Source organism: Pangasianodon hypophthalmus, chromosome 19 (genome assembly GCF_027358585.1).
Source record: "Pangasianodon hypophthalmus isolate fPanHyp1 chromosome 19, fPanHyp1.pri, whole genome shotgun sequence".
NCBI classification, from domain to species: Eukaryota; Metazoa; Chordata; class Actinopteri; order Siluriformes; family Pangasiidae; genus Pangasianodon; species Pangasianodon hypophthalmus.
The window spans coordinates 8,741,441-8,768,240 of record NC_069728.1 but is presented as its reverse complement, the minus strand read 5'-3'; the positions used below and the strand labels follow the sequence as shown (position 1 = coordinate 8,768,240).

At 39.1% G+C, this 26,800-nt stretch overlaps 1 protein-coding gene across 2 annotated transcripts in view; it reads left to right on the top strand.

Annotated features, from left to right (window-relative positions):
- Positions 1–9,431: 9,431 nt before the first annotated feature.
- daam1b (dishevelled associated activator of morphogenesis 1b) overlaps positions 9,432–26,800 on the top strand; it is a 71,939-nt gene continuing 54,570 nt past the window's right edge. For both annotated transcript variants that reach the window (XM_053242008.1, XM_053242006.1), the window contains exon 1: positions 9,432–9,571. The gene's annotated coding sequence lies outside the window, so the exon portion shown is untranslated. The remainder of the gene's footprint in view (positions 9,572–26,800) is intronic.

The following is a 26,800-nucleotide window of genomic DNA, read 5'->3' as shown; positions in this document are numbered from 1 at the left end:
TAACTGTTTCCTGGTTTGATTTTGATTTGATATTGCATTAAATTAAAAGAGGGAAACCCCCTTATATGAACAACCTTATAGATTTGTAATGCTCTACCTGACAACCAAAAAATGTTCTTATTTGATTCATTCACTCCTCTTCAGTAAGCTCTTTACCATAATCAGGGTCACGGTGTATCCAGAGCCTATCATGGGAGCACTGGGCACAAGGCAGGAATATAACGTAGATGGGATACCAGTCTATTGCAGGGCACCATGCACACACACACACATTCACACCTAGGGGCAATAGGGAGAAAACCCAAGCTCAGAATCGAACCAGGGACACTGGAGCTGTGATAGATATTTCACTTCTTATTAGCTGTCGTTGGGCTTCTTTAGGTAGTCTTTTGTGACCCATCTGCACTGCAGAGGCTATTAGTGGAGAGGTTGATGTTTCCGGACTGTTCCCTCATGCTCGCGCTGTCCCTATGCTGCCTCGGGGCTATGTCGGGTCTCAGAAGTGAGCCACAGTGGGTCTCCTGGGTTATGGGCAGCTGAAGAACGGAGAAGTGCTTTGTTGTGCTCTGCTCTGGTCATCGATCATCCTGCCTCCCCACTGATGGCCATTAAAGCATCAGCGATTAGGCCCTTTCACCAGGGATCCATACTCAGGACCTGGGCTAAAACTGGACTGAAACCTATTAGAGACTTAATGTGCAGTAATCACACAGCCATCATTTGAGTTTAGCTTTCATCCTAAGAGGAAGGCATAGATAAAAGAGGACTTGTATGATAAATGCTGTGGCAATCGCCAGGCTGGTATAATTTAGCAGCTGGATACAAGAGCTTTATCAGAAAACTGCTCATCAATCATGTTTTCATAGTAAGACAAGGTGGGAGGATGAGATAACACAATCTGGTGAATGTTTAAATAAAGTTAGGATGAAGATGGGTGGAGGGGCCAGAAAACAGAAGATAAATGATTATCCGAAGAACAGTCAGACATCTGTGTGCATTCTGAATTCTGTTAAAAAATCGATCTTTTCCAGCATTTTACACATAGTCTCTGAAATAGCTCCACCTGACAACCTTCCTTTTCACATATTGCTGTGTGACCTCAATAAAACATGAAGCGGAGAAGGTTATAGCCAGCCCATGCTTGAATCAAAGCTCTTTCAGCTCTAAGTGCTCTTTCCTGTCCATCTCTGGAATCAATAAACTTTTTGCATTGTAAGCACCACTGATAATAGACCAAAGTTTAGTTTAGGGTCATCACTTTATATCTTGTTGTGCATTCTGCATTTAGATACACTGTATGGTTATACAGCATAAATCCAGTATATGCACCGCTGATCCAAAAGTCAAGTGAGGTACTCATGGACATGCTACACAAACAAAACTAAAGAATAAAAACTCATTTTGTTAATGAGATAGCTTGCTCCTGGCTTGTCCTTCGCATGTGAAGCTCTCACGTATCTGCGCCCCAGAGGCCTGGTAGCACAGTGAGGAGCAGAGCAACTCTTTAATTATCCCATCTTTAACAAGGACTAAGTGGAAGTGCTGTGGGTCTACTGTGGGTCTTTGAAATCGTAACAGGACAGAGATCTGCCTATAGTAAATTAATACTCTGGCTCTGGATGCTCTAATTACTGAACATGCTCAGACTTCATCATTTCAAACCAGCTCATATCTTAACCTGGTGTGGATGAGATGATTGCCTCTAGCAATTCTTTTTTTCTACCCAAATTTAGTCTTGGCCATTTCCCACCCACCAGCCAGCTCTCTCCTATCATAAGACAGCAACCAACCGGCTTAAGGGTAACTTTTGCTTCCTCCAAGGCATGTGCAGCCAGCCAACTGCATCTTTTTCACACTCTTGCTCATGCTGCATCACAGGGCAGTATAACACACTCAGAGGAAAGTGCTAGCTACTCTCTTCTGAATACGTGAGCTCACAGATGCCCACGATTGGCTAGTGTCGCTATGATTGACAGGGGAGAGAGAGAGTATGGCCAGTTTTGCTCTCTTGGATTCCTGATCATGGATGGCTGGTACCTCTAGCAATTCTCAATAAAATGCTAGTCTTGGGGAGTTTATATTTGGCCTTTTCATACATTTTTTGTGAGACATAATTGATATAAAATGCAAAGATCCCAACTAACAAAGGACATCACCATTACATCAGTGGATGCTGGATATCATTATGCAAAAACAATAGAAGGATGTTCTGAATAATGTGAACATTCCATACATCTGTCTGTTTTCAAATAATGTTCAAATCGACAAGTTATTTAACAACATGCAGTCCTGTGTTGGTCTTGTGTGTTGTAAATGTTTCCATAGTGACAGGAAAACAGTCTTGAAACTTCCTAAAGATGTTGGAAAAGGATGTCCTTTGTACTGTTTACTGGATCATACCAAATAATGTCCTTATAAATTATGAGGACATTATTTTTTTGTTAGTTGGGATGGGAATCATAAAGCCACCTAAAACTTGTTTCCTAAGATCCTAGTTTTTTCATATTAAACAATTCCATAAAAGAAAGTCACTAGATTCACAAGATCAGTCACTAGATGCAAAGTGGAAACGTCCTGAATTTAAACATACACAATCGCTTCTGCAGGCTTGCATCAGTCGCACTGGCATATTGGAATATGATTGGCTTTTTCATTTGATGATGCAATAGCAATTGCTTGTGTTGTATTCCATACTAATTGTTTTCAATAAGATGCTCTACTACTGCAGAATAAGGCAGAATCACTGCAGTGACAAATTTTTAACACTTTGATGAGTCTTCCCACTAGATTAATTTCCCTAAATGCTTAATCACCATTAAAAAGGAATAAACTTTAGACTGACTTGTGCTGCACTGTGCTGCACGTTCCTCTTTCCTGTTACAATGTGACCGTACGCTTAATGTAAGTCAGATGTTACTGTCCATCCGTCCACCTCATACATCACCCACAGGGCTGGAACATCATGTGATGGTGTGGCAGCATGACTCCTGAGTTTTAGAGGACAATAGTGACCAGTTATTCAATCAGTGACCTGCCCTCAGGACTTTGCTCCACCATGTAGCACAGACAGACGCCTGAGCAATAAATGTTTAATAAGTGATATAGTGTTTTGTCTGTGAGTTACATGATTATTGCCTTACTGACTGTCACATGGCAACCCGCAGACTTCTCACTATAGTAAGAAGCAAGCTGGGGTCTTTTCACATTCCACACCGAGTACTGTTATTCACTTTTGAATCTATTGGACAACTTTGTGGCTCTGACTGACAGTGGAACACCCAATACCCAATAAGTTGTGTACACTGCTATAGATTCTATAGAGATATAACTGTTAATACATAATGCATTGGTCTGCATCAGAGCTTCAGGCCACTGTTCTATACTATGCAGTATATTGTAACCATGTGAGGCTTCTACTGTTTTCTTCACTGGGTGGTTATTACGGCAACATAATACCTGCGGCTCTACAGCTTTGTCCTTTGGCTGGTTAAGCAGCTCACTTGTACAAAAAATACTGATTAATACATGTCTTGTTTGGTTCTCTTCCTGCATTTGAATTGATTCAGGGTTGAATCACTTTCTCATTACAATCAGACTGCACTAGAGTTTGCATGGAACCAAACAGAGACCACCTCAGTCATATGGCTTCTGATCAGTTGCTGTGGTCCGCAGTGTGATTACTGTGTTCCCACCTGCCTAATCAAACCACACCAAAGGGGAAATCGCAGCAGGGTTTGAGTCAAGCAGATTAAACACTGCATATGTGAAAGCACCCCGAGAAAAGAAGCTCTTACTCTTTTTGTCTTTCAAACCTAACAGCAACATCTGACCATTATCACTTATGTTTGAGATTGCTGAATTTTTTTTCTCTTGTGTAAACACCAGTGTAAGTGCACTAGCAATGGCCACCTGTGATGTCACAGGGGGAAATTAGCACCAGAATTGCTAAGCCATCACAATATAAACATATTTAATGTGCATCAGGGTAAGCTTCAGGGTAATGCTCTCATTAATTTTGAACTGTATTGAGAACAGCATGTGCATTTTTTGTTGACACTGCAGAGATACACTTGCTGTTGATGGAGTCAGATGCTGGCCTTTGATTGCACAGTCAGGTGATCTACTGCACAGATGTCCAAACAAATAACTACCCTGTTTACTCAGACCTCACTCTAGAAACAGAATTAGTATTGGGATAATAGGTTGTGAATTATTTAAATATTATGGAACATTTGTCTAATATGAATTTCTCCTTAAATGTCATCTATTTTATGTTGTGTACATGTGCTCATCTGAAAATCTCATACCACATGGCAATTTAGTACGACTTCACAGTCAATGTACCTTATCCCCCAACACAGTATAAGGAAGGAAGGAAGGAGTTTTTCTTTCATATAAAAAAAAAAAAAAGTTTGTGCTTCTTACAATTATATTTAGATTTCACTTGAACCGTAGCCTATAGCACATCATTATAGCCTGCCAAAATTGTTCATATCATACACACTAAGAAACAGCTATTAAGAATCATCTAATATACTTTCATCCATTAAAAAAAACATACCAACCAATTATTACTGCCAGAAATGGTCAAAGGTCATATCATACATCACATCATTGTGTATCGTCTATAATCCTTAGTCTCCCCCTTGTAAATATGACTTCATCCGCTGATGGAGTGTAATTTTCAACTAATGAATATTTCAGAGTTTCCAATACAATCGGATGCAGCATTAATACAGCAATGTAGTATACTGAAATCTTTAAGCTCTGGCTTTTGCATGAAAGCCTCTTGAGTAAGCTTTTTTGGTTTCTGAAAAATACTCCATGAAGTGAGTGACCAGAGTGGAAACACTTACAACCTGTATTAGCCTTAAAGGAACCCTCACAGAGCCCTTTAAAGGCAGGCAGACCTCGTCCCAGTACTGTTTATTAAATTCCACTGCAGAAGGAGCTAGCTGTTCAGCAGTTTGTCTACGCTGATGAGATGCGAATGACGTGGAAATGTCCTCCACCTACCATTCTCAAATTTTCCGAACCTTATAAACCACATTCTCTTTGGTTATGAAAGTCTTGAATGCAAAGCAGTTTTGGAGACCTGAAACTGACACCTAATCAGTATATTGAGACTGTAAGACATTCAGGCTAATATTAGCAAGGGCTCAATTTCCTAAAGTGTAGGCACCTAAAAAAAGTGTAAACTGAAAGCGACAGGGCTTATAGAATAAGTCTTATCTGTCATATCCACTGTCGCTGAACACATAAGGGTAAAAACCAGTTAATGCAAATTTATACAGCTTAGTGCAAACATTTGCAGAAGATGACTAACCTAATTTATGCCAACAAGTCATTTAGTTTGTTAGGTTTGACAGCAGTTCTGTTATATAAAAATATATTAGAAAAATAATCTATGTTATAGTGATAATAGTGAAACGATTAATGGTATCAGGCAAAAAAAGCATATCCCTTTCCAATATAAATGACTTTTATAACCTTTGTCACTCTTTGTCTTCATAACTGCATCTTTCATATAAAAAAAAAACAAACAAAAATGTTTGTGCTTCTTACAATTATGCAATTATATTTAGATTTCACTTTAACTGTAGCCTATAGCACATCATTATAGCCTGCCAAAATTATTCACATCAAACACACTGACAAACAGCTATCATGAGCTAAGAATCATCTAATATAAAAAAAAAACCTCTTTGCATATTTCTTTTGGAGACTGAAAGCAACATGGATGTCCTATTGTAAGTAAGATATAACATTTCATTTTTTACATTTCATTTTTTACATTACATTTTCCAACTATGGGGGATCTAAACTTTTGCACTGTGCTGTAAGCAGCTTATATTTATACATAGCTTTCTGCTCAACTAACCTTTTGTACATTAAAGGTAACATATGTATAGAATTCACCGTATTCTGTATAAATTATATTACTATATATTATTATATATATTACTAGAGCTCTAAATACTGCATATAAATTGTAGTGCACAGACAGAAATATGTGCATGTGTCTGCTTTATTTGATTTACAGTATGGAAATGGAGATGGTCTGGTGAACATCTTGCAGAGTAAGGTACATGCAAATACAAGCAAAGGAAAAACAACCCAGGATCAATTCCATGGGTAGGTTTTTTTAAAATCACTATTGTAGATTTTGGTGTTTTTCTAATGTAGATGTCAATAAAAAGGTGCTTAAGTTCAAATAATAAAAATGATGAATTAACATTTGATTTATTCTGCTGTCTGATTCAAATCTGACCCCTCTACATAATATTTAACTTAAGATGGATGATTAAATACGGCTAGGGAAAACATTTTCTGCTTTTCTAAATCCATTTCTCAATTTCTAAATATATCAAAACTACCAGTCTGTTGAATATTCTAGGAAATTTTGACTCATGCAGTGGTGCTCTGCACTGACATGACATATCTTCATTCATTCATTTAATGGATAACACACTCACTGCATCTAATTACAGTTTTTGTTTAAGTATACATCTGGCTAGTTTATTTGGAGGAAACTCACTCTCTGTCTCTGTTCTCCGTTTGCCATGAGACACAATTCCGTTTTTGTCCACATGGGAAAAGGGAGACAGGATGCACTGAGCTACAGAAGTCCTGCATGTCTGAAAATCATCAGTAAACCATTCACATGTGGTTTAAAATTACCCTTAGGGTCACTTTGTGAAGGGAAGTTATTAGGTTTTTGTTCAGGACCCTTTACCTTCCTATGAAGGAACTAGTGAGGATTGGCTAGTACATCACTGGTCTGTTGCTCTCTAAGGAGAAAACATTCACATCATGATAAGAATCCAGATGAATGTCCTCCTCTCCATAATTCAATATGGAGGAGAGGAAATCTGAACACAGGGGATGGGATCTCCTACTAAAGCATGCTAATCTCATTGCTAAGGAATGGACTGCAAAACAAGTGAAATGTAACTCAATAAGAAGTATAATAAAGAGGATACTGACTCTCTGACCTTTACTAATACCCAGTCATTAGTGTAAAAAGTTAAAAAAAAAAAGGGTAAAATTCAAAAAAAAAAATCAGACAGATTATTCTGTCTATAAATAGCAATAACAGATTCATGAAATGCATATCTGTAACTACAATTTAGAGATTGTAAATCACTCAGACACCTAGAGGCTTTGTAACTTGGAGAACGTTCACTTCACTTTTTAGAGGTGGATAAAAGGGAAGCTGACATAAGCAAGTCAAATTCTGATTGGTACTTAGCTTGAACTAATGTCACCTATATCAAATATATTCCCCCAGATAAATCAGTCAGAAAAAAAGGCCTAAAGAAAGAAATTAACTAACAAGACTAACATATTTTTTTCCTTTTGTATTTAATAGCAAATTCACCCCAGAAGCTAAAGATAATAGTAAGTAGCTAATTACAGAATAAGTTGACAGGGGTTAGCAGTGGCATATACTTCACATATACGTCCGCGTATACTCTCTGTTTCTGCATAGGTCCTCTGCTTTTGTTTGACCTCCCAAAAACATGCCAGTAACTGGACTGACTATGCTAAATTGCCCTAGGTGTGAATGAGTGTGTGAATGTGTGTGTATGGTGCCATGTGATGGATTGGTGTTCCATTCAGGGTGTGTTCACACCTCACTCCCAGTGTTCTTTTGATAGACTCCGGATCCAGTGCAGCCCAGACCAGGATAAAGTGCTTACTGAAGCTGAATGAATGCATTGATGGGGCTTTTAAGAGATCAAGCCTCACTGATGTAGGTGCAGGGCCAAAAGTGAATACACACACACAAAAAAATCCAATAAAGTGAAGATAAAGTGACAGTGCAATGCCTCAACACAATCCTAAGCCAAGTTCATTAATGCTTTGGATCCATCAACCAACACAGCTTGTGTGTACATGTATTGGTGTGAGATTAGCCACAAAATGCAAGGAAATAGTTAGGTGACAAAGGCTAGTTTTTTAAAGCATACTCATTTGATTGAGATAAATCACCAGAGAGTGTGTCACCATCTCCAAGCCACACTTCTGCACGTTAGCAAGCAGGACTCCAAATGTACTGTGTAGCTCACCAGTGACTGTGGGTGATTGGTTTCTGAATTCAGTAGCCAGTCAGTGTACTAGAAAAAAACCTTGATGGTATAACTGTACCAATTACAATTTTGTCTTCTGTGTTCCTCATAATTTTCTCCTTTTCATTATTTTTTATTCTTGTGTACTGTCTGTTCTGGTCTTTTCAGACCAATTTCCTGGTGCCGCAATCAGCCGAGGTAATCTTCTGCCAGTTGAGAAGAGCCTGTCTAATGTACCTATCTAATAGAAGAGCCTGTCTAATGTACCTATCTAATAGAATAGCCTGTATAATGTACCTATATAGCAGTGATGTAAAACTGACATGAATAAGCTGAATAAAGAAAATGTACATGCTCAAGGAGACATCCTACAAGCAGTACATAAAATAATAATAATAATAATAATAATAATAATAATAATAATACTCACATGATGAGTAACACTGTAAGCTGTGGTTACTTAGTTACCACAGCTTACAGTGTTACTCATCATGTCAGTATTATTATTAAAGCAGAGTGCTTTTGACAGGTTAACAGACATTAAATTTACGCCCTGCTCAGCAATGCCAATCTTCTGTTAAACAAAATGCTAATCTAGAGTCATGAACATGAGCCAGGTAAGGAAGTTGGCTAATAATAAGCCTGAGAAATTCTATCCATGCATCCATCCATCGTCTGTACTGTTTATCCTGCACAGGGTTGTGGGAGAGCCAGGAGCCTATCTCAGGGGAATTGGGGCACAAGATGGCGGACACCCTGAATGTAGTGCCAATCCATCACAGGGCACAATCACACACACACACCCTACGGACAATATGGAAATGTGTACAATCAGCCTATGGCGCATGTCTTTGGACTGGGGGAGGAAACCGGAGTACCCAGAGGAAACCCCCGAAGCACAGGGAGAACACGCGAGCTCTGCACACACAGGGCGGAGGCGGGACTCGAACCCCCAGCCCTGGAGGTGCAAGGCAACAGTACTAACCCAGCACTGAGCCAGAAATTTAGCTATTAATATGATCTGATGACTGAGTGCAGTAGCTAAACTTAATCAATAATAAACACTACTTAATAAACTTTTAAACTGTAGACATTATATTAATTAGGAAGATATATAATAATGGTATAGTGGCTTGTCTGGGGTCAGACAAGATTTATTGATTTGAAATCACTAGCCAGAAAGAAAGCAAGCCTGTCATACGTTTTACTTAGCTGTCACGAGTGCTAATACAAAAGACAAGTAAACAAAAAAACAAGCAGGTGTGGACTTTACAACCTACTCGTCCACTTCATTTCCCAGAATGCTGTTGGGCGAGCATGCGCACTCGGCCCTCGCCTGGTAAAAGGAGAGCGATGATGTCAACTTTCATTCGGCTTGGCTCAATGCTGACACACACACACACACACAAACACACACACACACACTCACACACACCGGCCGGGTTTCCACATCCAGAAACAATGCAGTGTTTAGGAAGCACGAGGAAACAGCGCAGGAGGTGAGTTTTAACATGCAGCATATGCTTGTTTTTGGTTTAGTAAATTCTTAATGATGTGTGTGTATGCATCAGTGTGTGTTGATTGCAGTGTGTGGTGAGCTGGATCACTATCAGAGGCTGATTGTAGTGTGTATGTGGGACTGCTTGAACAGGGAAGGGCGATAGTGTCGGTGTGGTGTGGAAGAGCTTTCATATTAAATACACGCTCAACCTGTAAGCTGCCAGTCCATTTAAAGATGTTTTCTTCATGATATCAGCTTCCTGTTCGGCGATCACCAAAACTGCAGTCTTTCCATTTTTATTCAGATCCATTTCTACCAAATAAAACACATCTGAATGTGCTGGTTGATAATGCACACACTTCAGCAGTACTGCACCATCAGTAAGCGTTTTCTGTGCACTGATGTTGCTTAAGGAAGATCTCTTTCTCATCTCTTTCTTCTACAAAACATTCCCATGATCCCATTTTCTATTGCTTTGTACTGCTTAGTGTGTTTTCCGTATTGTGTTGATACGTGTTTAATGGGGTTCAAAAGTCATACACACCTTTATTGCTGGGATTTTGTGTTCATACGCTGGGTTTGCATAGAAATTTCACACATATACTGAGAAAATGTTAACCCTCTACTGCATTAATTATTATATTTACATTAAAAGAATGTTTTATGGATTTTTATTACTTGAATTAGTTCAAGAAATAAAGATATATTTAAAAAAATTTAAAAACATTTTTTAGGGGAGTAGTTTGTAAATTGTTGCCATATGGCAACACCATGCAGCAAAGGGTTAAAGTAAAGTAAAGTAATTACAGCAATGTCTGTTTAAGAAATGCAGCTATTATTAGGAACACCTGTACATGAGAATAGAGAAAGTGATCTTAGTGTCTTTAACTGTGGTATGGTTGTTGGTGTCAGATGGGTGCGAGTCTCCTGGGATTTTCACACACAGCAGTGTGTAGAGTTTACACAGGATGGTGTGAAAAACAAAAAACATCCAGTGAGCAGCAGGTTTGCAGCCGGGAACGCTTTATGATGAGAGAGATCAGAGAGAAATGTCCTGTCTGAGCTGACAGGACGTCTATGGTAACTCAGATAACCACTTTGCCACCGTGGTGAGCAGAAAAGCATCTCAGAATGCACGTCATGTTGAATCCTGATGGGATACAACAACAGGAGACCAGATTAGATTCTGTTCATGTCAACCAAGAACAGGAATCAGAGGCTAAAGTGAGCACAGGCTGACCGAAACTGGACAGCTGTTTTCATTTGTTTGCTCCTGTGGAAGTTTAGCATTGCATTTTCTTTTCATGCACAGAGGTAAACACTGAATCTGTTAATTATATTTTTTAATTATTTAAAGTGCCATAAACAGTTGCATGCTAACGCAAATGCTTTTAATCTATTGTCGATATTTAAAGAGTGGTGCCAGTGTTCTCTGCTCCAGTCCGGAGGATCCACTGCTGTGCACACAAGTTTCATAATAAAAAAGCCAAGAGCAGTAGCACTGAGTGATCAGAACTGCAGTTCATATTCAATGGAATAAAACAGCCTGGTGATGGATGATGATCCTCGACTGCCGCTGTGTCCTGACTGCATCCATGTTCACAAAACCAAACATACATACGTACATACATTACCTGGACTGGAAAAAAATCAGCTGATTTTTTTTTTTAATCTTCATCTGTCAGGTTTCTGTAAGTCTGTGCCCGTGATAGCCTCAGATTGCTGTTCTTGGCTGACAGGAGTGGAACCGAATGTGGTCTTCTGCTGCTGTCCACCTCAAGGTTCAATGCTTTGTGCATGCTGAGATGCTTTTCTGCTCAGCACGTTTGTAAAAAGTGATTATATGAGTTACTGTATCCTTCCTGGCAGCTCGAACCAAGAAGCCATTTTCCTCTGACTTCTATCATCAACAAGGCCTTTCCACCCACAGAACTGTCTCTCACTCAGTGTTTTTTGTTTTTCTGTGTAAACTCTAGAGACTGTTGTGTGTGAAAATTCCGGGAGATCAGCAGTTTCTGAAATACTCAAACCAGCCCGTATGGCACCAACAACCATACCACGGTTAAAGTCACAGAGATCACACTTTTTCCTCGTTCTGATGTTTGATGTGTACATTAACTGAAGCTCTTGACCTGTATCTGCATGATATTTGCATTGTGCTGCTGCCACATGATTGGCTGATGAGATAACTGCATGAATTTCCAGGTGTACAGGTGTTCCTAATAAAGTGAGTGTATATGTAAGCATGTGGTATCTCTGCTTTGTAGCCAACCTAGGGCTAGACAGTGAATCCTTTGTTAGTCATTATTGAGATATTGGCCATTGCAATAATAATATTATAAAATAAGGCAATATACATATTCACAAATCCTCATATATTAAGTACAGTGAACATCCCTAGCCATGGTACACTCTTCAGTTCAGTGCATGTAATGAATTTTGGTATTAGATTTATTATATATATTATAGTTAATTTCAGTCAGAATAAAAAACTAATATGTAGTCTTGCACAACTATTGGTGTGTCTTTAAGTAACACACCAAGATTTGTATATTGCTGTATAATTCTAATATAATTACAGTATAGCATATGTAACACTCATCCATGTTGCAATCCTTCAAATATTCAGTAGACTGTTTGTTTGCTGTGTGACTTTGTTCAGCCAAGTTTGAACAGTTTACACACTACCATTGTTTACTTTTTTGACCCTGTTCCGAAAGAATATTGTATGGAATTTACGAAAGAGCCCATCCATTTTGCAAGGCCATGAAACCCTGATGATTAATGTTTCGCAATAAGCACTCCACATTCAGACATGCGGGTGAGAATTTTCTCTGGTGCAACTTCAACTCCTTACATTAATTCGTCTGCAAGTCTTGCATTCACATAAATCCCATGTCTTCTGATTCACTTGACTACGATGTACTCCTGTATGCTGTGCTTGCTGTGGCGTAAACGATTTTCAGTGAAGTTTTGTAAGGTGTAGCCCATCGTGATTAAGCAGTTCCCTGCTTGGTGGTCCAGCCAACTCCTACTCTTACAGTCACTCAGAGCACGGTCTGGTGGGAGACCGTACCAGTGCTTCGGCTCAGGCGAGCAGTCAACCCCCTTCCCTGAGGGCTTTTCTGCCAGAACATTGTGTTTGTGAGGAGGCAGCATTCCTAGAAGAAATCGCAGGTCTCATGCTATAACAGCTAAACTGAGCAAGTCCTCTAATTAGGAAGAGGAAGACGGTGATAACATGATGAGTGCAGAGGAGCGGGGGAGTCTTTGTAGAACTGTAGACAAACTCAGGCTGTAGATTCAGCACAGAATACACAGAATTGACAGAGCTAAAGATAAACATGGTATTTTCTTAAATACTGTATGGACTGGCCTTATTCAAACCCCACACATAAAATAGACAGTATAATGAAAGCTCTGATTGTGGATTTTGAAACCTCACAGCTTTAATTGATTAATTGACCTCTCCGTAATGGTTTGATCCGTAATGGTGTCAGTATTGAGGTCAGCATGTTTCTCCTTTGTTAATCATGGACTTACTTATCACACAGTTGCCACAGTGAGAAATTAAGCAATAGACTGAACCTGGTTGATGTACTCAACTTACTAAAGCAAATTCATTGCATTTTTGTGTTTAGTTGGATGTAAGACTGCCAAAACTCTATATTTATCTGACATTTAAAGGTGCAATAGTCATTTTTTTATTGTTACTAGTACAAATAATATGGAACAATATATAGTAATGATTAAAAAAAAAAATTAAGCCATGGTCTCAGCACAAGTATTTTACGTTTAGTGTATAAACAGTTTGGAAACTTTCCTTCCGGTCCAGAATATCTGTTTGTATTTGGATGGGCCTTTTTCAGTCATTTTATCGACATGCCCCCAATGCCCCTTCTCGTCCTCAGAAATCATTCTGAGGTGAACATTCGTAGAGTTTAAACTTCGCATCCAAACAGTTGAATGTCTGAGTGCTTTTCAATAATGTTATGACAGTCCTTGCTAATGCTAACTCTAGGGGCCCAAGCTTTGTGTACGTGTGCAGGAATGGAGGTGGGCTATATGAAAATAAAAATTCAAATCTTATTCAATTACACGTATTTAATCATCAGTGACCTAATTTTCACAAATTTTACCTAATGCACCTTTAAAATACTGATTCCACAAAGAATGAGCAGTGGTGCAGTGGGTAGCATTGCCACTTCACAGCTCCAGACTCCTTGGTTTAATCCTGAGTTTGGGTTTTCTCTGGTTTCTCCAGTTTTTCCTACATGCCAAAAACAAGCCAGTTGGTGGACTAGTGGCTTTAATTTGAAAAAAGTGAGAATGAATGTGCAAATGGATCCACTGTGACTTTTACCAGGAAAAAGCGGTTACTGAAGATGAATGAGTGAATGACCAAGGAAATCCCCATACTCCAATCTAAAATCTATGAATAACCCAATATTTATGCTTATAAGAGACAAACAGATGGGTGACGGTTCATTTCTTAGTCATAATGTAGTGAAGCCACAAATCCAACATTTCTAAGCAAATCATATTTTTAAATAAATGTCAAACAGTTCTACCAGCATTTAACTTCTACTTAGATTGGTTTGATTTCATACATGTGTTTGGATTGAAGTTTCACTAGGGCTTGGCTTGGACTACATAAAAATGTTTTAAACGCTGTTTTCAGATGTTTTGAGTGCTGTTTTTGCATTACAGATAAAACATGACAATAGCCTATAGTCTAACAAATTTCATTGTTGTTTTATGTCTTGTTTCTCTAACCTTCCCTCCAAACCTATGGCTCGATGCTGTTGAGGCTAAAGTATGCATGATTTGAAAAGTTGAATGAGTTGCATGATTTAGTATATAGGATATACATTTTTATATACATTTGTACAGATTCCCTGAATTTTTGACTATCTGTTTTCCTTTCAGTGGGATATGAGCAATAATTAATAGTGTGATGAAACACTGAACAGTGCTAACAGACGGCCCTCACTACCCACAGCGTTGTATAGGGTTATTATGTGTAATGTTTACTCTTCTCCTTGCAGTCAGTCCTGCAGTGCTCTCATTGAGACGGTGTGTGCAGTTGTTAACCACATGACAGATGGAGCTGTCTCTGGCTTTATTAATCTTAGTCTGTAAATCTTCCCAGGCGCAGTGCTGGTATGGAGATTCCTTTCTGTTAAACAGAGAAGTATTTCGGAAAACCATATGTTGTGTGTGTCACATTCTTTTTTGTTAGCACCGGAAAGAAAAAATCTGAGGTGAAGGGTTGTGGTGTGTGTGAAAGGCCAATTTAATTAGTCAGGTGTTGAGTTACTCTGGCTTGTGCCGAACTGTCTCTACGTCAGTAGCTCATGTTTGTAAATGAGGTGAGAGGAGAAAGGCGAGACGCCGCTGGGAGTGATAATTGTTTCCGCTGTTGATGGGGTGGTCAGGGGACAGCTGGGATACACACCGCCAGCCATCATAATCCACCTCCTGCACACACTCATCTCTACTGTGATTAGTGGGAGTGCAAGCTGTAGCAAGCAAGACCAGAGCCCACCTGACTTTAAGACACAACCAATATCGCAAAACTTTATTTTTCCATATTCCTTCCCCAAAAAAGACGCTACATTCTTCCTTCTTACCATCGTGTCATCGCTCATCTCTTATGTATAATGTGACGTTTTCTTATAATTGCTTATAATTTTCCTTCTTTCTACATATGCTCTCCATTTTAATCGCTGCCTTCTAAGATCATCTTGAAGCATTTTAAATTATGTAATCATCAGTACTTTCATCCTTAGTTCTTTCCGTTTACCTCTGAATATGTCTGCCTGGTAAAAACCTAAGAAATTGGATTTTTGCAGAATGCACGGATGCTCAAGAGAAAATGGATGTGTTCTCATTTTAAAGGGTTTTTAGAGAGTCTCCTCTAGTTAGGGTATAATACTGTGTTATTGAGATCCAGTTTTACTCTTGGGGATATCTCCACCATTCTTTGGAAGTGTATGGGTAACAATTACAGTTTTTGTTTGTTTTTTGTTTTTTTTTTTTGACTTCTTTTGGACTGGATAAGAAACCCTTTGGTTCAGGCCTTATGAGAGATCGTGGCATGGTAATGCATTTCATCGGGAGGCAAAGAGCCTTTTTGGTTCTGCCAAGCTTTGTGAGATCGGGTCCCACCCAACCGGCAATGACAATGGGCCTGTGTGGATGTTTGAATGTCCTATTCTCTGACTGTTGTGGTTCACTTGGAGCACACAATGGTCTCATTTACCATAATTTATTTTCAGAGGCCCTGCTTGTCACCAATCCGGTCCTGTTTGCCCCTTCAAGCATTGCCCCCACACCTGATATTTCAATTCTGATGACTCAGTAATCTGTGGTCTCTGTTATCTGCAGGCTTAGTGGTTGCAGTAAGAGCCTGCATACATATTGGAGCAGTCAGATATGGTTTTGTTTTTGTTTTTTGCTCCTTTGCTGTGGTGGTAAGAAGATTATGTGCATGGTCTGGTGACTGTAATTACCTCTGAGCTCTGCCCCTCCTCATGTTTCTCTCTTTTTTCTTTCTTATTGTCATTGTTCTCGTCTCTCTTCATCATCTGTGTTGGCTGGCTGGATTTATATTAACCTTCTCACCCACCCTGTATGCTTGCAAAAGTAGGCTGGCTATTATGGACCAAACATATTAAGACAACAAAATAATTTAGGTTATTCCAAAATATTTCTGGCTTCTGAATTCAGCACTTATCGAAGGTGCTGCCTCCTCCAAGTCTTGAGGAAAGTTAACTTTAGGAGAACTTGAGAACAGCGGTGCTGCAGCAGCTTTCAGTATACTGGCTCTAGAGGTAAGTGTTGGAAACATAAAACGTTCATTCCTCTGTACTTCAGAGCAAGGAATCCTCAATCTCTGCTGGTGTTAGGTTTCCAGGATGGGACATTGGGAGGCATTTATAATAAGGATAATTAGCAAGGTATGGTGCTGGGGTTGTGATTTAAGCAACAGTGTGTTCACTCACCATGGCCTTCAGGGAACTGAAATCCCCTCACAGGCCCCTTGACCTACCCTGTTCCTCTTGGGTCAAGGAGCAGGTCATTCTCTGCCTGTGTTTGAATAGAAGAATTTTCTTAATTTATGAAAGGCTACTGGTGGTTTCCTTACCCTTTTTCTTTATTCTTCTGTATTTCTTACAAACACAAGTCTGCTGCTCAAAATGTCAGCTTAATTGTTGTTGGTCACTTTTTTTTTTTCAGTAAGACTTGGACTTTCAAATATATATATATATATATATATATATATATATATATATATATATATATATATATATATATATATATATATATATATATATATATTTACTTTCGGTTGCAAGTTGAAAGAACTAGCATGTAAATGGTGGATCAGAATGATGGATTCAGCCACCTCCCAATTTCAACCCTGACCAATTTCTTCCAGATTTATTCCTGACAGATTTGTCTTTAAACCGTTGCATTGTTCTGAGAATCAGATTGCTAGACCTTTCATTCATGTCTGTGTGGAATTATGGATAAAGAGGGAGTAGTCACGCGGGGTTCTTTGAAATTCATTTTCATGTCCTTTTAATAACTCTACAGATTTATAATAACTCTACAAATTCCATGGTGTTATAGTACAGTAATTAATCCAAACATTAATCCAAGCATTAATCCAAACATCTCACACCATAAAGAAGTAAGCATTTTGTTTATTTTTATTCAGTGTTCATTACTGTTATTTGAATAATTATTTTCATGCGTCTGCCACTAGGTTGCAGAGGTATTATGTTTTCAGGTCATCTGTCCATCCGTCCATCCATCCATTCGTCTGTCCGTCCATGCATGAGTCCGTCCGACGTTCTCATTAGCATGATATCTCAAGAACTAGTGGTTGAATAGTGTATAATAATAATGTGTAGCTTTATATGGAAATATCATTAGCTGCGTTTACATGGACACTAATAATCCGATCGGAATTGGACTAGAAGCACAGATTTAAAAAGTCACATGTAAACACGTCAATCGGAATGAATTGGCCAAAACCGATTAAAATTTCATTCGGATCGTAAGGGGTGGTTTAAACCTTTTCTAATCCGATGGAGAGGACATGTAAACACTTCATCGGGTTGAAAATTAAACCAGATAGTTCTGTGCATGTGCAATGATGTACAAATCACGTAATGATGTATGACGCACGGCTGTCAGCGGTGTTGGGGCTCTGACCGTAGCCTCGCCAGGTGCCATGTTCCCCTCCTAAAATTCTGCTTCCGCTCCTCGTCTGTGAAGTGGTGCAAGATGACATTGTCCCACCGGTCCTTGCTTCGGACCCTCATCCACAGACGCCTTGTTCTGGGCTCGGGAAGGGGCATTTTAATTGCTTGATAAATACACGCAGCACCGCATAAAACATCACGCGCTCGTCGTCTTTTAATTAGCAGCTGAAATAGGCAAATGTTAAGTCTGCTTTTTAAAACGAAAAAAGAAGCAATGGCAAGAGAGTGGCTGCTAGTATCTGCATGTTGGAATGGCAGGAAACGTGTATTCGTGCACTGTGTGCATGTCAGAAGATTAAATCCGATTCTGTCATGTAAACGCGCATATCAACCCGATTACTTTATTCAGCGTTCTTGTAAACCCGATTGAAACAAAAAGTGTCCATGTAAACGTGACTACTGTAACCAGCAGATGAACAGATTAGATTTTGGGATTGATCCAGACAAGGCCAAGGTCACAGCAAGGTCAAATGTCTGAATGAGCATACAGATTAGTAACAAGAACGACTAGTCTTGTTGGTAGGAGAGTCCTCCCCCGTTGACACCATTGGTGTCGAGTTCTACTAGTTTTCTTATGGTAGATCAAAGTTGTATCATTAACAAGTTGTATAATTAACAGACCTACAAGATTAATTTGTCTAGAACTTAGTAGGCACATTCTCATTTTGCTGTGTTATACTAAGTGTTAAAGGAGTAGCTTGTTGCTTTGCAGCCTTTTCAACATTGCCAGGGAAAGGGTTTGTGTTTTCTAGGCCTAGTCCTGGTGATCAACTATCAGGGCCACACTGTAGTTTTGGTTTCAACCCTATAAGCAGAATCAGTTGGTTTAGAGCAGGGAATCCTGAACATTTGCTGGTACTGAATGTCCAGGTCTGAAGTTGGGAAGCATTGATGCAAAGGATATTTATCAAGCTGTGGGACTGGGTTTATCATTTTAGTACCTTTGTGTCCACTCAGTGGTTGTTGAACATGTCCTTCAGTGTACTGAAATCTGAGAGATCTACCGTAACTGTGGGACGATGGATGGATGCTGTGCTTCCTCCATTGTCAGCACTGTTAGGGCTGATCAGACAAAACAAGGCAACGGGCCAAAGAAAACAGAGTCGTCATCCTCCTTTGAAACATCATGAATCAGTACAGTATGCCAGGAAAACTCAGACACCCTCAGCCGTGACAAAAAGGTGGTAAAAGAAGGGAAGGAGGGACATGAGTATGGGTTCAGCAGCCAGACCGGTATGTTGGAAAGTGGCTCGTGGAGCATTCCTCTGAAATTGACTACATGCATAGGTGTAGAAACTGTACAAAAGCCCACTGTGTCCTACTGGAGAGTTTAAAAGGTACCACCTGTCCCAGTTGTTTTCAGTGGAGTTATTTTTCAAGGTGTGTTGCAGTTGACATTTACTTTGTTTAGACTCCCTGCTTTCTTGGCAGGTCTAAACCAAATCTTCTTAATAAATGAAAGTAGCACTTGTTCTTCAGAGACTGCTTTTGGCACACAAGTACATTCCATTGCTGTGTCAGACCTGTCAGCCAGAAGCTCCTGAAAGACCTTCAATTATGTCTCGGCAGAGAATTAGAGCCTGTCCAATTCCATCATCGTTCTGTCTTTGTGCCATACAGCACATCCTTGTCAATCACCATGCTCTCTATGCTTGTGTTTTTCCACTGCTAAGTTACACGCAGCTGTTTTGTCCCTGTTCTTTCGTTGCTTACGTTATGGCCTGGGCATTATCTCTAGAGAAGCCTTGGTGAACCAGGTGGGCCAATGCAAGCCCTTGGTGGAATATTTAATGCCACTACACATCATAATAAATGCACTTTATGGCTTAGTTTTGGAAACTTGAATTTCAGGTATTGTTCTTTGTTTGAGCATATCCTGAAGCAAGTAACAACAAAGGGTTAATGAGGAAAAGAAATGAGTGCAAGTGCAGGGGCAAAGTTCAGCTGTGAGGAGAAGCTGTAAAGAAATATGGAAATTCTCTTCCTGACCTGTGTTTGTGAGAGGCCCATGTTTTATCTTTCCTGAGCGTTGTAGTCAGCAGTGAGTACAGAATTTCAAGCACCCTTGTAGTTTGTAAAGGAGGCTTTTAAAGTCAAAAGAGCTGTTCTAAATAATTATTATCTTTCCCACTAATGGCAAGCATTTCAAGTTAAAGCGAAAAAAAGAATGGGGTTTTAAATCGTAGGTGTCCTTGCTACATCAGTCTCTCAAATTTCCTCAAACACTGGTTGTGGTTCTAATTAAGCAGTCAGGTCCAATAAAAGTTTTCAAACGATAGTATCAGCTGGTTCTGATGCACCAAGGAGCTGATATTGGTCTTACAAGAACTCATTTTTGGCATGGTATCAACTTTCAGTGCAAATGAGATACTTTACGAATGAATAAATGCTATATCTGATCCAGTGTCCGTGTTGCTAGAATATAGCCAAGTTTGACAGTCTACCATTTCTGATATCAATGCTCGAACACTGCTCAGATTCCAACCCAATCAGTTCCACAGTGAAACTGTAGCAGTTCCAGATGTCTTCATAAAACTCAACATGGATAGAATTGAGACCAAGTCCAATGATGTCACCTCTAAATTGAGTCCAACCACAGTTAATGACTCCAGATATAAGACCATGCAAGCCTTTTTATTGCCTATTGAAATGTTTCCTGGTTCATCTGGAAAGTTTGGTGACATGAAATTCTGCTTGTAGTACAAAGATGTATAGAGCTAATTTGCAGTTTGTAAGTGTATGTCAATAATAATTATATTATAATTATATAATAATCATTATAGTTGAAGTTTTTCGTAAATTCTTTGATCCCAGTTATATGCTTGGTTGTTTTTGAAGGTTTGTTTGTATAGGCATGACATGCACAATTGTGCAGATAACTGACAGGTGTTTCCGTTTTATCTTGTGTGACTTCTGAGTTACTGTCTCAAATGATTAGAGTGTGACACCAACCCTGCAGGTCTGTCATGAATTCTGCTTCTCATATTTTAATTTAGCTCCTCAACTGGGTTGCTTGAGACTCAGAATCTGGGCTGAGAACAACTTTTTGTGGAGGTGTCCTTGAGTGTGAGCACACGCTGTTCTATTTCTGTAAATGGAGCATGTTTTCTTACATCTGAACAGAATTTGCATCTGTGATGTCCTGGCCTGCTTTGGAATCACAACATTGTGTTGGGAACAGATTGTGGAATTAGCCACTTTTGGCAATTAAGCAAAAATGCAGTTTCTTTGCAGAGTATGCTTACTATATACTGTTGGGGTCAGATGTAGCATTTTGAAGGTGTACTCTGTTACATCTTGCTATTGATTTTTTTTATTTTTTTATTTTTTATTTTTTTAGGTTATGACAGCCATTTAATGTTTGCCTAAACAAATGGAAATGAACGTTTATTTGGGATCTTTATACGAGTTCTAACCACATCTGTTGGCTCATCTGCACTCCTAATGTCAAGCTGTTTTATTTTTCCCGAGTTTCCACATGGCCCTGTTCTTCTTTCTCCTTCTCTGGACCAAGATTAGCATGATAATGAAAACACGTTCTCATGAAAGTCTACAGAGCCCGTACCTCTAATGCTGATGGCTTCGTGCTGGTGTACACACACCTTATAGATAGTCCTGATTAAAAACAAGGAGGAGCCAGCAAAGTAATGCAGCTAGTTGAGTCCTTACCAAAACTACGCCTTGGGCTTTGGCTGTGAGATTTCGTCTGTTTTATTATGTGACCTTTGTAAGTGCAGGTTATTGGCTTTGTTTTGTTGTCATATTTCAGCGTGCTCCTGATAAGACACCGACTGAACACAGCACTGTGTTCAGGAAGAAAAGCCGATACGTGATACTGGACGTGTGCCAACTCGTAGCCTTGCAAGACGCTTTCCTGTAAGGTGTCTGTCAAGGTTGCGTGCCAATCTTGGGTAAATTCACGCTGGTGCTGAATATTTGAGTGGCATGCAGGGATTATATATGGCAATGCTTGAGCTAATTTGTAGCTCAGAAAACGTAAATGTTGCTTATAATTAAACAGTTTGCCGTTCAGACATGTTGAGTCTGTTGAGTTAGATGTGCTCCCCCACTACTTTTTTTTTTAAAAACCCAAGTCAAGCCCCTAGAAAAGGTCTTGCATAAGAGTTTTGGTCTTTTGTAAAGTGCTTCATTGTTCTTCAGTGTTTTATATACTTAATATAAGTACACAATTTTTATTTTTATTTTTAATTATGCTTTGAGGAGACATTTACTCAGAAAAAAAGACAAATGCCACTTATAAAGAGTTAAGGGCTTGGGTTAAAAGTTTTTTTTATTTGTTTAATGCACGTTATGTTTTAGAATTAAGGGTTTGTGTCTTCGATGTTTTGTTTCATTTCCATAGAGCTGCTGCTTGTTGCCATTGAGGGTGCTTCTGGCATAGCAACAAAACACCATGCATAGCTTCCACTTCTCCCTAAATGACCTGAAGACTAATGCTGCTTTCGACTTGCCTTGTAAGTGGTAATTTCAGGGTGGAATGACGTCATTTTCCACCTCGCCATGTTTGACTTGTGAAGTGAAGGGGTAAAAAAAAAAAATATATGGATGCCTCCACATTTGTCTTTTGTTAGCAACAAGTTAGCCAGCTAATGATGATCAGTGATCTTTTCCTCCTAGTCAGTGCTTATATAGTCACTTAACAAGAAAATATGTCTGTGTGTTGATTGATCTAAAGCAAATAGTTTAGATACAGAACTCATTTAAAGGTAAAGAGGTGCTGCTTTGTTTATTCCTGATGCTGTGTGCAGCCATGTTGATTTGATGTTGCTCTGTAAACGGGGAAGGTTTATATAAACTTATTTCAAGTTGAGAAGCCGTTTTCATTAGCTTTTACTGTTTGGAAGTGGGGACTTACAAGTTGCAACCTCACGTTGAACGCAGCATAATAGCTGTAGATTGTGATAAATATGAATACGATGTTCCAGTCAGTCCTATAGCATAGTTCTATAAGCGTTACAGGCAGAAGACGGATAATCTTACTTTGGTGATATTTCAGCATGGGTTCAGCTCACCTGCTTTACTTACTCTTTCTCTCTTATTAACATGCCTGTGACCAACTGTAAAGGAATCTTGTTTTGAAGAGTAATCTGATTAAGTATGTGCCTCATATGTCTTTCCTCTCAAATATTTGTCAAATTCTGAAGAAGAGAAGCTTTCTGTTTGTGTGCGTCAACATTAGTATGACTGGTTTGGTTGCCACTTAGCGTCACAGGGTGCTGACACTTTGAGACACAGGTGGAATAAGCAAGTAGCCTGTTACAAACCTTTGAAATGTAAATGTACTTACTGTAGATTTAGCTCACAGGGTCTCATTTAGTTACTCCAGTGTGAATGTGTGCTTGCAGATTATTTGAAAACAGAGCTGTATTTTTCTTAATTAGTGTGACACTGAGAAACCATAATACCTAAAATACATATCAACATATCTCTTATTCTGTAATCTTCAGGTTCTGAGGCTTGTTGAACTGGACAGAGCGCTGAGCTCTTATCAGCTTGACATGCCCAGAGATGAGACCGTGGCTAAAGTGGCATGGCAGAGTTGCTGACATGCCGTTCCCATAGCCAAAAACCTGTATGCGTAAGATTAGTCCAGCGAGGGCTCTGCCATCAAAAAGAAACAGACACATCTGGGGATCAGTGAGTTAAACCAGAGACGTTAACCCCCAAATTCCAGTAATCTGTCGTAAGCATGTCTCTTACAGCTGCAGCATTTTCCCATAGCATTCTTTCAGTCTTCAGGTCTTAATATCCTTCAGTCTTATAAATGGTGTGACTCTTCAAAATTGGCTCACTTACCTGATTATATAAAAAGGAAACACCTAATGTGACTTTACTGATATGTTTAACCTTGGATGTAAATTTAACTTAACCTCACATGATCTAAATTCTTAGGCTGGACTGGAATTTGCTGGGCAATTGAGGTAATGATAATGCTGTTTCGACATGGCTAAATGTTGCAGATTGAGAAATGACGTAGCACGTTTACTCCAAAGCAAGTGTCCTCCTGGCTTCTTTGAGAGGGTGAGCAAGAGGTTAGGATGTCTATGACAGTTTCACAAGCCTTTATGTCTTAAAGACAAGTAGAGAAAACTGAAGACACATTTGAGTCAGATCAGATTTAGTTTCATTTGTTCATTTCCTTTCTTGCTTTTGTTGTCTTTCCCTGTCATCTTTGTCCCTTCTTTGCTTGCTCTGTTACTCATCTTATATTGCTTCTACTCAGGCTTTAACTCCTCCATTCCTCGGACTAGAAGGCAGGTCCTGACACTATGAATTACTGCTGATACTGTAATTAATGTTTTAGAGATCAAATGTCAAATGATCAACTAATTCATTAGTCATTCAATACTCAACTGTTTTTTTTATCTAGATTTTGTCTTTAATACTGTACTCAACAGGATAACAACAGTTAAAATAAGGAAGCTTTATTCATAATAATAGTATTATGAATCTTATATATATTAATCGTGTTCCATTCTCGAGACTGTCTTAGTAGCCGTATCTGTTGAAGGAAACTGCCTTGCTAGGCAGAATTTTAAATGCAAAGGAATGGCATCATGTTTGGGACAATCTCCCGAGTCATCCTATGTCATTTAAAACACAATCAGACAAGTGTTAGCCAACTAACAACTAGTTGATTAACTACACCTAACGTAATTAGCTACACAAGTCGGTTGTACAAGTAGTGAGGTGCTTTTATGTTCATTTTAACCATGGAACGACCCCTCGACATTCTGCAAGACAAATTAATATTATATCTGTTAAGCCACAGGTTCCTGAACCTGGTGCTGGAGAACCATCTGTCCTACACATTTTAGTGTTTTCCCTGCTCCCAACACACCTGATTCAACTCATCAGCTAATTAACAGCCTTTCCTGATTTAAAATGGGTGTGTTTGAGCAAGGAAAACGCTAAAGTGTGCAGTACGGGGTACTCCAGGATCGGGGTTGGGAACCTGTGTTAATGCTGACGATCTATGAAACAAACAAATTTATTTACACTGCTAAACAAACCTCTCTACTGAAGCAACAGTTAGGTCTTGATTACAATTATGGGACTCTGTATACACTAAGAACAGTACTATGCAATACTACCTTCAAATTTAGCCACAATATGGCATCTCAGCAGGCAGCTAGTTTCTGATCGATACAGAACTAGCAGGAAACCTGCGTTTCCAATTAGGAAAGACTGACTTTCGTATGCTGGGACCCCTTTGTTTTGGGTGACTTTTAATAAATGAAGCCCATGTACAGTGTGATGTTTGAACATTTACAGTTGCATATTATGGTTTAACAACAGAGATTCTGACACATCAGTTTTCACTAGTCAGGTAAGTATGCTGAACTTGCAAGTTTGTTCATTTGTAAAGTATCTCATTTGAACGGAAGAGTTCTTCCAATGCCAAAAAGAGTTTGTCTTGGACCAGTACCAGCTCATTGGTGCATGAGATCCAGCTGATTTTATTACTAGAAAACCATGGTTTTATTAGCTGTTGGACCTGACTGCTTAATTAAACAACATGGCCAAGGGGAATTCTACACTTACAGAGAACATTATCTGAAAAAAATGTCTAGTGAAAGGATAATGTATGTCTCTGTTTGCTAGGAGATATTATGTTTCAAAGCACTTTTTTTGTGTGCATGCTGCTATTGTAGCCTTTAAAGCAAAGGTGATTTTCTAACTTGGCTATTTAAGATGAGAAAATTATGTATCTAAATAACTTTTATTACTTTGTACTACTACCTATAATAAAGGTTATAGTTACTTTATGAATACTTTACTGATGAATATGCTGGCTGTTAAAGGGCTAGTTTATTAATTTACTGAATATTCAGACCACCACATTGTTATTCTCATGTATTTATGCTACACTTAAATAGCATTGGTCTTGTTCTGGTCAGCGAGAGTGTTTTGAGGACACCGAAGTGCAGAGTACTATAAGAAGAAGATTACAGGACTATGAAAGGTACAGCACCTCTGATGAATCCTGCACTAATCACAAGCTGAGTGATGCTGGGCTGCGCCCTTCTTTTGGGGTTTCTTTTGCCACTCAGAGGCTCCTAGAGCAAAAAGAAACTGTTCGTTTATTTGTGGTTTTTGTGGATATGACCCATCCCAATCATTCCATGCTTTTGACTTTCTGTTTGCATGTACTACATAATTGAAGGCCTAGGGCAGAAAATATGTTTTTAGCTGACTGAGGCCAAAAAAGAAACGGGAAAACATTGTGGTTGGTTATTATCATTATAAGCCTTGAATTGTCAACGGTGCTTGTGTTTCTGCCACTGCCACCACTGAGAATTAAACTGGATTAAATATCATAATGCATTATACAGTGTTAGTGCTGGCCGCAGACGCGATGGGACCACAGCTGTCTCATGGATTTTCCTTTTATCTCATTTAACAAAGGTTCTAGCCTTTACATTTGACCATCTCGCTTTTGACTCCTTGGTCTGTAGAGGGCTTTCATGTATCACATATATCAGATGGCCGTGACTCAGATGGCTTACAGACGTGAAGCCCATAAAAGAGAAACTAAACACGTTCTCCGCCCAGGGGCTTCAGCTGTTGCAGAGCTGTGTACTGCACATCCAGGTGCTCTTATTCACTATAACCAGATAGCGATCTTTGATGTATCACCCTGACAGCACATCTCAAAACTGGTTCTGCTTTGGATTTGTTATCAGCTACAAAACTGCTGGCTGTGAATTATTTATATGATGGCAGGTAAATTGCCAATTTCTTTGTTGCACATGGTCAAAAAAAAAGTGCAGCTAGATCGGCCATGTTGAAATGCTGATGTGCTGTGTGATTCTTGGTATTTTTCATACTACTGGAAACATTGCTGGCTTTGTGATGATTGAATAAAATTTTTGATAAATATGATAAATTATGGCCATGTTCAGTGAGATTTCCACAATACCTCTCAG